The following is a 9,560-nucleotide window of genomic DNA, read 5'->3' on the forward strand; positions in this document are numbered from 1 at the left end:
ATCTGTCAGCACTGGTGAGGACAGTTCAGAAATCGTCTTTTTGTGTGTTTATTAATGTAAAGAATGAAAAAAGTGTGTATGTGAGATGACGTCTGAAGCTTGTGGCATGAAAAAATGTTGCTCCTGTTAGACCAGTGCTTTTTTCTGGACATTGACTACTGTATCCTGTGTTTTGATTTTGTTGTATTTGTTGTTTAGCTTGAAGAGTAGTTATTTTATAAGGGCACATTGAGCACAGAAGTGTATAAATATGACAGTTGAGGAAATAATTTAATGATTGTGTATATTTTTACTTTGTCTGTCCTATTCCTTGTTCTCCCGGCGTTCAGAAGCTCAGTGTGGTGGAACTGTATTGTGCTCAGGCCGTTCTTAGCATTGCCTTGCAAATTCACAAAGCCTTGTCTTGCTCAAGTATTGCACCCTTTACCAGTCAAACACATCTTCAAAGTTTTAGGATGTGCTTGCAGTATTATTTTACATTCCCCTGGAATTCTTGAATTATTAAGAACATAAAGAATTATAAAAGCATCCAGTACTGATTGGTTCGGTTATTGAAACTAGTTTTACTTGGAATAGCTCACTCTAAAATGCAAATTGTTATAATTTACTCACCCTCGTGTCTTTCCAAACCATACTTTCTTTATTCGACAAAAGAAGACATTAAGTGGAATATCCAAGCTGTACTTTCCCGTGGAGTGAAAGTGAATAGAGACCAGGGATTCACTTTCATCCTATTGAAAAAGGATATCATGGTCATCCTGTTATAAATATAGAGTGATACAGGTTTGGAATGACACGAGGGTGAAAAAAGAAATTAACAGAATATTAATTCCATGGGTGAATTATTCTTTCAAATCTCAAAAAAACAGTAATTGGAACAGAATTTGGAACGGTTTCCAAAGTGTTAAAAAACACAGTTTGTCTGTAATTGTGCACTCTGTTTGTCTCAAACATTATTTGCTATTTGTATGGTATTGGGGTTATTATTGCCTTATCTTTGAAAAAAAAAAAATCGTGTGATTTATTTGTCTTTCCTTGATAAAAAAAAAAAAAATCCTCACAGAATTGGGTCGTATTACTGTGTAAATGTGTTTGTTTCTTCTTCCTGATGTTGGGGAGGGGGTGGGATGGGTTGTTGTTTGTGGTGAAAATGAACACCCTTTGCTTTTACAGTTAAAGGACTGAATTAAAGAACCTTCATCTTGATGCCTTTCTATTAAAAGAAAAGAAAAAAGTATGACTTGTTCAATCTTTGTTTTGTCTTGATTTATTTTGAATGACCTTTTCTTTTTCAGTCACTGAATCATAATTTGGCCCATGTGAGGTCTCCACACATTATTGGGGACACATTATATTTTTAATCTGGTCATTGGATTATTATACTAAAAGTCAGACAAAATGAGAGCTTTGTACATCGGAATTTAGGCCATGATGCAGTGGGATTATCTGAGAGTCTGTCTGAATGAATGAATGACAAAGCTCCTGAATATACACTATCTCTGTCTGTTTTTAACCCTCACCTCACTTTCCCATTCTCTCTCTCCAACATATTTCTCTCATCTCCATCTGTTTTCTCTGTCTCCTCTAGTAATATCCCATATTCTCCCTATACTGCCCGTGAAACACAAACATTGTTTGGCCAAAATTAAAGGATCTGAGAACTTCTGGATGAAGTTTATGTAAATCTATATGCCACATGGGAGGTTAGTGTCTTGTGTATTTATCATATAATTAATTGATAACTCAAAAAACATATGTAGCACCTTCTGAGTTTTATTTAGGTAAAATATGTAACCCGGTTATCTTTTTGTTGCTATTATCATTGTATAAAATAAAAAATATTTGATATAATTTAGTTGCAAAAATTGCAAATATGATATAAAACGAATAGTTAAATATGTAAGTTAAGCTCATTTACTTCAATCATGTCGGTTCCAAGCAAATGTCTTATTATCTCAATACAATTTCATGCTCTCTCTCTTCTGCCTTGGCGTCACATCAAAGTAACATCTGCAGCACCTCTCTGAACAGTACTGATGGAATGCCTGAAATAAATCCATCATTAATCCAACACGAGCCCCTTCCCTCCCCCTTCTACCAAAAACTGCTGTAATCTCAGATGGATGGGGCTTTTAGTTATTTCAAGCATGTATGAGTGATTCTCACTTTGTACTGTCCCAACTTATTTTTAACAAAAAAGGGGGCTCCGAATCACTATTGCTGCTTCAAAGCTGTTATCTCTTCTGCAGGCTAGTGTGTTTTTTTTTTTATTACTTGATCAGATAACATTGATATTTTTGAGTGATTGTCTCTTGTCTATGAAACAAGAGTATGCAAAGAATCAAAGTGCAGTTCAAATGCACAATGTCAATTATTGCACCATATAAAACCATGAAATATTTGAATTGTTCATTTACAGTGGTTTTGAGCAGTTTAGAGCCGGAGATGATAGATTTTACCATTATCTGTAGTGTTCTTGAGATCTGACCAAACTTCCGCTGCAGTCTCTTCCCAGCATCAGTCTAATGATAGGGGCTGGTTTCACATTAAGCTTTGTTCTAATGATGTGTCAGGTTGGGGGGGACTGGGGAAATGGTTAGGGAGCCACTAAATGAAGTCCACACAAATCAGCCTGTTTTTATTTCATCTGACGGTGATGCTTCAGTGACATATGAAATAATCAGGTGTTACTATATCATTAAGAATCTTTACCATGTCAAAGTACAGAAATATCTGATAAAACTAGGTTCTGTCAGTCACAGCAGTGGCTTATGGGTAGCAAGACATGTCTTCCGTTTATATGTGTGACTACTGAAATTTGATTTCTATAAACTCCAAAAGGTTTCTAATAATTAATTTAATATATTATTTTGTATCTTTTTTTTTTTTTTTTTTTTTTTGCATGGTGTTATTTACATGTTAGCCCATAACATGTCAAAAAAAATATTTCATTTTTATTACATTGTCTTTTGTTTCCAAACCGTACCCTATTGATACCACCATTTGATGTTGAAGTTGATAGCTATAAATCTCTCAGTGTAGGCTATAGATTTTTTTTTCTTTAATTATTAAATTCAATTTAGCATTGTAAGAAATGTTTTAAGTGTGACCCTCAAGTTATACACTGTTATTTTGCTACTTATTGGTAGACTTCACACAAGACAGTTTGGAAAAAAAAGTTTATTTCCATGGTTAAGACACAAATAGGGAGATTATCTGAAGGCTGATAGATTTCATTAAGTTGTTTTGTATCTTTCAGCATACCTTCTGATGTTCATTCATGATTTTTGTTCTCTAAAGCCGGGCTCACACTGTGTGATTTTTTATTTATTTAAATCCTTTAGGATAGTACTTTTCAGACTGTGCCAACATAATGATCAAGTCACACTGTGGGATCTCTGTGTCATTAATGTCAGACTTACTGCTCTAAGATCAGAGGGTGGAATCTGACAGTTTGATATTACAACATTTTGATTCCATATTAATTCATTTTAAAAAAATGCAGCTACACTTCAATGTTTTGCAGGTGTTTCAGTTTTAGCTTGACAAGAGTTATTTCTCGAACAAATTACACATTTATTGTTATGTATTACATGAAATACAGAATATACATATAACTCATGTTTTATGAATGCCAAGATCTGTTGCTTGGCAACAGTAGATCATGGAATGTTGTATTTGCTAATGATCTTACATCTCTGGCTAATTATGACCTCAGCAGGTGAGGAAACGAGTGAGATTGATGCAGAAAGATAGAATAACTTCAAAGAGAACGAGAGAGGGAAACGTGTATGAGTGTGTTTGGGGGGCAGGCAGTCAATTCTGATTAAATCGTAAGGCTCTGTTACCCAGAGGGAGGGAATATGGTATGATTAAGCAAGGATAGAGAAAAATAACAACTTTTGGTTTAGATATCACTATGGGGCGGCAAAGAGTGAAAAGAGAGAAAGAAAGGGGATGCTGAGTGGGCAGGAAAACAGACGGCGAGCATCCAATCAGCTGCAGTAAACTCGGCGTCCTTTCGTCCAATGGAGTGTGACGAGTCTCCTCCAGTGAGAGCTAACAGCGCTGGAGTCTTATTAACAAATGGAGCGTCTCACAGGTAACAAAACGCTGCTTGAGCTCTCTCTTCCTCGACGGAAAAGGCAGCACAAACAGAAAATGACTAGCGCTTCGCACCTCGACAGAAAACAACTGCAGCAGCCGTGCGCAAATATGAAGAAGCACCAACACGAGGACGGGAACTCTGACAGCGATGCAGAGCTGGAATCTCCTGCTCCATCTACGACGAATGTCCATCCTTCTTCTTCTTCTTCCAACTTCCATCTTCCCTCGTCTTCTCAGCGGAGATCCATCTCCATGGGAGACTTTCGGAGAGTCCCTGCAGGACAGACGTGCTCCGAGCCGCCCTCTGCAGCTGCCACGGCGCCCTCGTCCAAGCTGTAGAGTTGTGACGTTCGCGAACGAACCGATTCTTTTGAACGGCTCATAAACATGAACGATGGGAGCCGAGTCGCGACTGGAGAGGAGCCGTTCTTTCTATCGTTCTTTTTTCCTATGCGTGTTCATACAAATGAGCTCCGCCAGGAGACAGAACAGTTATAGGGGGAGGGGCGCACCCAGCGCAGGCCAACCCTTTATAGCGTGATGATATTAGTTATTAGTTGTGCATGCATTTACATTGCATTTTGTATTCATTTAAAACTTATTTTAAAATCATTAAAAATGTTCTTTTGTGATACTGTACTTGTATAGAAATGTTTCACTAAAAGCTGTTTTCCACAGACATTCATTGCAGCCCACTTTGTTATTGTTCATTGACTTGAAGGGGCTGATGTCCTATTTGCAAAGTTTACAGTAGTAATAGTATGTAGTATGTAGACATTTCCATTTTATTTATTCTAATTTTATCTACTTAAAAAAAAATTAGTTTTCTATCAAAATGTTCTTGTGTGATAACAATGTTCTTGTGTTGAAGTGTTTGTAGTAAAAGCTGTTTTGCACAGAAATTCATTGCAGCCGGCTTTGTTTTTTATGTTTATTTGTGAGTAGGTATTGTATGAATAACATAAGTCAACGTAGTTTTACACACACACACACACACACACACACACACACTTTGTACTAAAGGTAAATCAAAATAATGATGTCACTGTCTAAGCAGAGGGATTTGTGCAACCCTATGGAATATAGTCGACACATGAGAAATGAGGTAATAATCAATATTTCAGAATAATTCAAACTCAGATATTGGTGTGTGATATCTGAGCTTTAATTATTTGACTACAAATCTCACCTCATAATACCTCCCAGTGATTATTTCCAGGATAAACTGAGATGCTCCCAAGCTGGCTTCTTAAAACTGACTAAATATTTAAAAAGAGCCAAAAGAGCCATTCTTTTGAACGGCTCTTTGAAAGGAACGGATCGCGAAGATCCGGATCCCCTCAAAGAGCCATAAATCCCATCACTACCAAGCTGGTCACCCCCAGCTCAAGTATGGAGTTCGAGGCAGCTCGTCGGCGCCTCCTGGAGGTGGAAGAGCGCCAGCGCGTCATCAGGGAGATGGAGAGGCGACTGGAGGAGCTCAGGGAGGTGTTTGTGCGCTCCGAGCAGGAGGCGGTGGAACACGGGGAGCTAGTGGCCCGCATCACCGCTGCCGCCCAGCAGGGAGAACTATATGTGGCGGAGAACGGACAGCGGCTGAAAAAGGGATTGCGGTTCAAACGGCACAGGCCCACCATTGTCTTCTCCTCCATGCTGGGGCTGAGAACGTGCCTCCCTTGGCCTGTCAAACTCAAATAACGAAACATCCGCTGCAAGACAGCATCGTCGGCTTCTAATTTTGTACTCGCTATTAGTCAGGAAATGCTGAAACCTTTGTTATGTTTGCATATATTGTTAACTGAGATCTTAGATGGTGCTTCATTTGAGCCAACTGAAGTAGCGCAGGCCTCGTATTTGCTGCTTGAACAACCCACTGGGCATTTTCTGTAATGTGTGAGAACTTTGTTGATGGTTGGAGCCCTGCACATGTGTCACACTTTCATGAACCTGTGGTTTTGCTTGGTGTGCGTGTAAACGTGTGAATGTCAGGAGACTATTCTTCCAGTCAGTCAGGTTTCCTGTGACTGGTCGAAAACGAAAAGCATTGTTCTTTATTGCAGGAAGGTGTGCAGAAACGGAGGGTTTAAGGCCTTTCATGCCAAGAACGTTAACTATAACAAACTACATTAGTGTCCACGCCAGTGTACAATAACATTCCGGTTGTTATAAGCATGCATTACAGTTGTCTGCCATTGTGAATGCTCAACTCTATAATGTCAGGTGGATTCTGATTGGCTATCAAAGATTTGATCATTCATCAGCTAGAATGTGATTCCAGTAATATTGTTCCTATGTGACGGTATCGTTACATTTGTAGTATGGACTTAACCATTCTGATCAAATTAGAATTTTATAGTTAAAGTTCTCGCTATAGTTATCCTTGGTGTGAATGACAGATGGATTGTATGATTTGTGCACATATACTGGGGACAGGTGCACACATGCGCTCTGGTCCTCTTGAGTTCTCCAGTTTACGTCTGGGGTGCCAAGTGAGCATGTGTGGACGGAAAAGAGAAGTGGCGATTTATCTCTCTCTCTGATCCAAAACTACAGCTCGTGAACGACAGGCAGAGGACATTTTGAGATTCTTACTGTATGATTTCATTCACTGAAGACCTCTAGTTAGTTTGTGTGCACTACTAATATTGCCTTTAAATATGCAGTTGATATATGTAAGCGTACGGCTGTGTCCGAAATGTAAGTCCCGGTCAGTCAATGACCTCACAGGCAGAATGAAGGCTTTCAAACCAGCTTTTAAAGCATTACTGTCGTGTGGAATGACCTAGAACTAATTCTTGTGAGAGATGACCAGACAAATATTTAATGACTACAAATGCCTGATTCTCTCCAGAATTAATATGTTATGAATGTACAGTCATAAATGATCAGCCGCTCCATCAGATACCATTTTCAGTCTTTCCAGCACTCGATGAACCACACACAAATAATGGAGAAATCACAGGATGTTATGCTAACATCTGATGCCTTCCTACCTCCGTATTTTTTCAGGTTTCAGGCACAGCCAATAACACTCATTTGATACTGAACGGAAACGGGCTATGAAGTGTATCACATGCAGGTTGATTATTCAGTGCAAACTGCTCTCATGGAAACTTTCTGTCTCTGCGTCTTCGCTCTCTCTCTTTGAGCAAATGGCTCTAGCTCAGCCTTGTTTGAGAGGAGTGCGTTTGGGGACTTCAGCAAAACACAGGAGACTGCTATTCTTGGCTTGAACCGGTTAAGTCCAGATGATTCTGGGCTAGGTAGAGCAAGAAAGATGGTGTGATGCTGGCTATTTCTGCTGTACTGCAGGGTAAGTCAGCAGGACAGTGCATCACTACTGAGAATGTAGCCTGCACCTGGCATCTTTCCTCATTGTGTAAGCAGACAGTTGCTCTACTCGCTGCATCATATTGAGAAAAAAAACAAAACATTATTATTGCATCATAATACATCATTACATAATGTATACTTTTAAACTACTACTACTATTACAACTACTACTAATGATTATTATTCATACAAATAATAATATTAATAATTACATTTAATGAGTACAAGTTATTATAGCAGTAGTCCAAACATTTAGTATTAACTTTGCTCTGTATTATCAGATTATGTTCTACCAAAATTTGAAAGTTTTTAATAAGATTTTAAACATCTATTTACTCTTATGTAACATTAATTATTCAATTGAAACGCTATGATTACAATCATTGCATACACATAGAATGTCTTTTGAAAGGGTTCCTATATAAATATTACTGCACGCGTGGTGCTTTTTGTTTTTGCAGCTCTGTGTGTCGACATTAGATTTGCATCATTTGACGGGGCAGGTTGCCTGAAGACCACAGTCTTTATTCATTTCGATTGATCAGGCATAAAGCAAACACAATAGAAGTGACTGAATCTCAGTTAAAGGGCTACCTTCATTTCTTTAATGAAATAAGTTTTCGGTTTCCTTTAATGGTTGTGCCGATCTCCCTCATTTTAGGAGGGATTTGATTTAGGCAGATTTAGGACATGCGACTGGCTGCTGTAGAGTGTTCTTGAGCGACAAATTAAACTGCAAACCAAACTATGTTGTTGAGATGACAGCCTTGATGTATCAGTTTGTATGGAATAAAATAATTAATCCTCTAAAAAAATTTACCATAGTAACCACAGTTTCTGCTCAAATATCTTGATTTGTAGAATTAAAATGTTACAACTGTAAAACCACAACAAGAGTGTAGTAAGGTTTCAAAAGATGATATTTATTACACGGATCTCTGGAGTGATTCTGATTGGTCAGTTGTGGTATTCAGTACTCTGATATATGATAATATAGAGTTCCCACCCACTTTTTCAGCCACAATCCAAACCTACTGTACACTATGAGGTGTATCACAAAATTACAAACTTTGAAGCAAAAAAGTGAAAATTGGACAAAAAGAAAAAAGTACAAAACTGTGTACTTAACAGTTTTAACTACAGTCCCATAGAATTGTGAATTACAATACAATTACAAATTATGTGGATATATAAATGATAGATTTAAAGATGTTGATTTTATATAGAATTTATTTGTTGTTTATTGCAAATAATGCATATTAGGCTATATTCAGATTTAAGAACATAGGGCAACTGGATTTATTTGCAGTGCTTCATGGGAATGGCCAGGTGCTGAAGTGTTCTCTTGGCATGAATTGCTTCTTGCAGTTATGTGATTGGTAAAGATTTATTTGCAGAATCTTTGGTAATGTAGTTTTTCACCAGAAATTTCACTGGCATTTTCAACCAAAGCATAAACCATCAATGAACAACTTTGTAGCTCACAGTAGTTTTACAATTTATCTTTCAAAATGACTCCCCTGCAGAGAAAAGCAATGGGATTTTTACTTCTGGAACCTGACTGCTGCACATCAAGGCCATGGATTATCAGGTAGCATGCTACATTTTTAAAGAGAATCTTGGTTGTAGAAATCCAGCGATGCTACCCTGTTGAACGGTTTCTCGTTGGTATTCGTGATTTGTAGGCTACATTTTCTCAGAAGCTAGAATTAAATATTCATTGAATGCCTTATCTCCTTTACTGTACATATGTAATACATTCACGCTGTGAGGTTTAAAGACACCTCGGCTGGAGACTCCCTCAAACTGATTTTTGCACTGCACCTTTTATGAGTTTTGCTATGACAACTATTAAAAAAAAAAAAAAAAAACTTTCCCAAAGATATCCCTGGGCGAACTTGCAGGGTGAATGTAAGGTCTGTCCTAGTGTTCATGTGTACCGTTATGATGCCATATCCTAAAGGTTTCATCGTGTAACACTAATATTTGTAAACAGTTTTGTTGAATATTCTGCTTTTGTTGTCACATTATGCAGTTTAGCCGATTCATTTTCTTTTCTCAACTGTAAAATAACTTCTGCAAGCTAATGCAATCTTGATGCTCAACAACTATTTACACCA

General features: G+C 37.9%; 1 pseudogene; it reads left to right on the forward strand.

Moving 5' to 3' along the window:
* The first annotated feature begins 3,280 nt into the window (after positions 1 to 3,280).
* Positions 3,281 to 9,291, forward strand: LOC113080393 (uncharacterized; annotated as a pseudogene).
* The last annotated feature ends 269 nt before the right edge of the window (positions 9,292 to 9,560 follow it).

The sequence above is a fragment of the Carassius auratus genome, unplaced genomic scaffold (genome assembly GCF_003368295.1).
Source record: "Carassius auratus strain Wakin unplaced genomic scaffold, ASM336829v1 scaf_tig00031193, whole genome shotgun sequence".
Classification (NCBI taxonomy): Eukaryota; Metazoa; Chordata; class Actinopteri; order Cypriniformes; family Cyprinidae; genus Carassius; species Carassius auratus.